Below are 5,538 nucleotides of genomic sequence, written 5' to 3'. Positions count from 1 at the left end.
AATGTTAGAATAGTAATAGTTTTTAGTGAGGGCACCACAGTTGTTCCAAAGTATATAATGCCACTAGTAGCCATAAGGAGGGGGGTAGTATATAGCAATGTACCCCCATAGTAACTTCACAGCGGCATCTAAAAAATACACCCAAAGCTATAGCCCAAACACTCAAGGGGATCCCTGAGCATAGGCCACAATCTTGCAAATGCCAATAATTGGAAATACATAGTATTTGTGCCTCAAATCCTAGGCCTAAATGACATAGTTAGTGCTCTTATAGTTCACTGGGTTCCAAAAGCCGTATTGCGAGCCCAAGGATACTATGGGGTAACACCTTGTTGTGGTTGCCAAAACTCCCAACCAAGTGCTATGTATGATTCTCAATCTCATGCCCCAAAAATGAAGGTTCAGAAATGTCAACTGAAACTAGAGATGAGAAAGACCAAAAGGAAGGGTGCTCTTAAATGGTCTATCAACCCAAAGCTTAACTAAGAGTCCAACAGCAATTGCTCATGTGTAAGCTCCTGCCTAATGACTTTAAGGTGATCACCATTGCAAAACATGACGAGACAGCATCAATGAACTCTAAACCTCTCAAACCAAGCTTGCCACACCCACTGAGAGTCCTTAAGTGGAAGTACCATGTATCAACTTGTCCTATTCACAACTAAACCCAAACCACTAATAGGCCTTAGGCCATCGTAGCCACGATGATCCATTCTTGAAGTGGCTTCCAACATGGCCATGGACATACGGGATGACTTGGTAACGTGCATCCGACAACTAGACTCAACTTTCACGTTGATTGCTAGAAGTTATGAACATTTGGACCTACACCTACTTGATGAACCCATAGCAAGCAAGGTACACTCCTTGCCGTGTTCTTAGGAAGAATATGAGTTCATTTTCACTAAGACCTCCACTATTTCCGGTTAGCAATGAAATTTCATGAGAAGAGGTCTTAAGTCTTGATCACCTCCTACAAGAAAAGTAAAATTCCCATGCCACCATAGGAACTTGCTAAACTCCAATGATTAATTGAGTCCGAGTCCAATTTCTTATGAAAGTGGTATAATTTGCACATCTCATGGGCTCAAGAAGGTTACCAAATCTTGACCAATGTGGAGCAATGATCTGAAGACTTCCGAGTATGACTAGGACCTATGTAGCCCTAACCTCATTTAGAGTATCAGCCATAACAAGGAATCAACCATTAGAAGACAATATCATGCTCTGCCCGTACTTGGATAGAATCCTAATGGAGGAGAAACTCCACATTGCAAGTCAACTCAGCTTCAGTGACCTCTTGACTGATGTATTAACTTATATCACACAAGTGGGCATTCTTCCACATGATATTGATCGTTATGTGACTCTAGGGTATAACCCCAAGTTCTACGATTAGCTCTTGAAAAGTTAAGGCACATTATAGATGCACTGAATGCCCATACACTTTGATTCCCACAATGCTATGAAGGATTTTCATCCTTTCCAAGGGGAAGGGGGTAGTGGAAAATGGATGAAAAATCAAAATAGGAATTGAATTTTAAAGGGAAGAATGAATGTGTAAAAATGTGTGGATTGATTGATGTGAGAATTCTCATTTTGTGGGTTATATTCTTCATCGTTGGATACTAATCTTTCTAATCACTTTATCTTCAGTGCAAGAGATGCCCTTTGAAGAGAACTAATTATGGGCTATTGTGTGGTGATAGGAACCTAAATGGTAGGACAATAGGATAAAGCCAACAGGCTCCCCTTATCGGAGGAGGAGCACAGAAGATATGGATTAGCCATGGAGATACGAGTGTTCAACCAATTAAAATCCTATAGCATCAACGGTCTGGAAGGAGTGGTAACATTTGAAGAGGTAGTGGCATAGATGATAGAACAATGTAATCTTGCCAAGTACATGGAGAAGATGGGACAAGACATCGGCCACAGGAAATGTATAGAATTCTTGAGAACTTTTGGTGTCTAAAGGAACATTGGCACTGTAACCTCTAAAAGGGTGGAAGTTTCCCTTAATCCAAAAATTGTGGAGAAGGCCATGGGATTAGTAGACAAGTTGGAGAAGAGGCCAAAGAGGGACATATATAGGATGTTGGGGATGGACAAAAATAAGATCTACACAAATGATGGGATTAGTCCAGCTAACTGTAAGCAAAAATGGTATATACCCTCTTCTCAAACAAAATATATAATGCTATCATGAATAGAATAGGCATGCCATTGTGGGAGAGCCTTGCAGCAAATGTCTTGGATGAGGTAAATTAGAATGGCTACATTCGAAAGACAATCCAGGTATTAGCAAAGGTACTAGCCACAACACCAAGGGTAGTAGGAGGGGAGTCTCCGAGAGGTCTCCGACTACCATAGTGGAGTCAGAGAGGAAAAAATCAACTTCCAAGGCTTCAACCATAGGCTTTGGAGGAGTACTAATAGCCATAATTTAGAAAGACGTGGGGGAGGTGGAAAGAGAAGTAGTAGAGGAGACCCCAGAGCCGTCACCTATCTAAGAGGAGCATCACTCCCCCACCCAAGCAAGCCCAACTATTTCATGAGGATGAATTCCACAAGGAACAATAGGACAAAACAAAAACAGTTGCTAATGAAAAGGAGGTTGTGATCGACCTGGTCAATAGCAAGGAACCTTGAGCAAGAGGACATTTAACAAGCATCAAGTCCCAGAGTTGTCGAGCTAGGGGGAGAAGAAAGATGACTCTTAAAATCCCCATAACAAGAAGCTGGTCCACCTTTGAAAAAAATAGTAAGCTGTAAAGGGTGGAGGAGGAATTGAAAAGGCTTGAAGAAGAGCGTAGGAAGAAACAAGAAGAGGAGGAAGGGCGACTAAGGAAATAGGAGGAGAAGAAGATAGCCTTGTTGAGATATCGAGCTCCACTCGTGATACGCCAGGGTGACCGTTGTGTATTTATGTCACCGACTTGTCAGTTGCAGACGCGGTTGGTACACCGCCCATGAATAATAGCTACATGATAGCTATCCTTATCTACTCTAGTTCGTGGCTCAGTTAGTATGCCACCTTAGTTAGTTGAGTTTGGTTTGAGACCCATATAGAGGGTTCTTCTATTTCTTTGTACTTGAGTTCTTTTGGCTTACACAACTAAGAAGAGGAAAACTGTTTTCAGCCTCCACCCTTGTGTGTCTTCCCCCATTGTGCAAGCAAGAAAGCTTCAAGCGAGACTCCTTCCTTCTCTCCCACAATCTTGACATGGTATCAGAGCCTTGTTCGTGGTAAGGAGCTCAAGAAAGCAAGCCAAGCTCGCGGTGGTCTGGTAAGAGGAGCAGTGTTGCTTTCATTTTCTGTTTTGGGAGCAGATCTCTGCAGGTAGCACAGCCGGAAATTGCAGGAGTGCATTGTCTCAGGTTGAGACGCCCTTCGCGGTGAAGCAAGAGGGCAGTATATGCTGCGGGAAAGGGCTTTAGCCCTTGGCGACCTTGTTTTTTTGATTTGAGGCCATTTCGGGGCCTGTTTTGCAGACGGAAGTTTTCTGCACGCACTCAGGAAAAGGCTCAGTTTTATGCTGTGCAGCCACTGTTCTACAGGTCGGTGAAAAGTTACTGTAGAAATTGCATCGTATGCTTGTGCGCAGAGACATTGGGAGTTTCAGAATCATCCTTGGTTCCTGATTATGCAAAATCGTCACTAGGAAGTGACTGTGTGGTCAAATACCACTTTCGCCAGTTTTGCAGATTTGCCCTTGTGAGGGTGAAGCTGTGTTTTTTGCAGTGACAGAATTTCTTGCAGTATTCTGTAATGGCGTCTGATTCTCTTTCACAGATTGTCATTGAAAAGCTTGACAAGAACAACTTCCAGGCATGGAAGTTTAGAATGACGAATTTCCTTATGGGAAAAGGATATTGGGAATTTGTTGCAGGAAATGAAGAAGAACCAGTTCTTCCTGATGTTCCCAATCAACAACAAATGCAGGCATTTAAAACATGGCATGAGAGAGCCAGGAAAGTTATGTACTGGCTGTCTATCAGCATTTTAGACTCTATGATTGTGCATATTCAAGATGCAAGTACGCCAAAGGAGGCATGGGATACTTTGTCAAAAATGTATAGCACAAATACACAAGCCAGGAAAATGCAGCTCAAGCAAGAGTTGCACAATGTGCAAAGAGAAAATATGAGCATCAACGACTACCACATGAAGGTGAAGAAGATTGCAGATGCACTTGCTTCCATTGGGTCGCCAGTGGAAGATGATGATTTAGTTTCCGTGACCTTGAATGGTCTAGGAAAGGATTATGCACAGTTTCGGACATCCATTTCAATTCGTGAAAGATTTCCTGATTTTGAGGAGTTGATTGCTCTTCTAATTTCTGAGGAGCAGAGAAATGGTGGTGCATCTTCTTCAGGAGGAACTTCAAAAGAAGCTGTCTTCTACTCAAATGCTGGAAGAGGTAGAGGCAGAGGTAGAGGAGGCCGATTTGGAGGCCGTGGCAGAAATCAGAATATGCAGCAAACTCAAGAAAACCAGTCCTATGGAGGAGGACGTGGTAACTCTAGAGGCAGGGGGAGCCAAAGAGGTCGTGGTGGATGGCAAAGAGGTCAAAATGCAAACAGTAATGTTGAATGCTACTACTGTGGTAAAATGGGTCATATGGCTAAAGACTGCTATAAAAAGCAGAATGACATCATGAATGGAAAACTGCAACAAGGGAATTATGCATCTTCTAGTAGACAGGGTGATGACAGAAATGAGCATTTGTTCATGGTGCAGCACATGAACAATTCTGTGACAAGTGCAGAAGAAAGCAATGATGTATGGTATGTTGACTAAGGTGCATCAAACCACATGACAGGTCATGCAGAATGGATGGAGGATGCAAGGAAAATGGAAAAACCAGGATTTGTGGAGACTGGTGATGATACTGCACATCCTATTGTGCAGATTGGAAAAATTCCCTTGTCTATGCAGGATGGGAAAAAGAAATACCTGTCCGATGTATTTCATGTCCCAAATATCACCAAGAATCTGGTTTCTGTCGGTCAAATGGTTGAGCAGGGCTTGCAGGTCAGATTTAATCCTCATGGATGCTTTGTTGAGGATATGAAAAATAAAGGTCGCTTGATAGCAAAAGGAAAGAAGAAGGGTAGAATGTTTACGTTGGATGCAGACATGTCTGAATTGAGTGCAACAATGTTTGCACATGGGACCGGTGTAGTTGCAGATATTGATATCTGGCATAAACGCATTGGTCATGTTAATGTACACCGACTTAAATCAATGCAGGCCCAAAATATTGTTGCAGGATTGCCTAAATTCAAGGTTGCAGAAATGCATAAGGTATGTGAAGCCTGTCAGTTTGGAAAACAGGCAAGGAAACCATTTCCTAGACATGTTCAAGAGAGTAAGAAGCCATTGGAATTAATCCACTCTGATGTGTGGACTACTAAAGCTGCATCTCTTGGAGGCTGTCATTATTTTGTCAGTTTTATTGATGACTACAGCAGAAAAGTTTGGGTGTATTTTATGAAAAAGAAAAGTGAAGTTTTTGGGCATTTCAAAACTCT

The sequence above is a fragment of the Lygodium microphyllum genome, chromosome 24 (assembly GCF_053477565.2).
Source record: "Lygodium microphyllum isolate KBCC chromosome 24, Lygodium_microphyllum_v1.1.10, whole genome shotgun sequence".
NCBI classification, from domain to species: domain Eukaryota; kingdom Viridiplantae; phylum Streptophyta; class Polypodiopsida; order Schizaeales; family Lygodiaceae; genus Lygodium; species Lygodium microphyllum.
The sequence above is the reverse complement of the archived record's forward strand: the minus strand, read 5'-3'. Positions refer to the sequence as shown.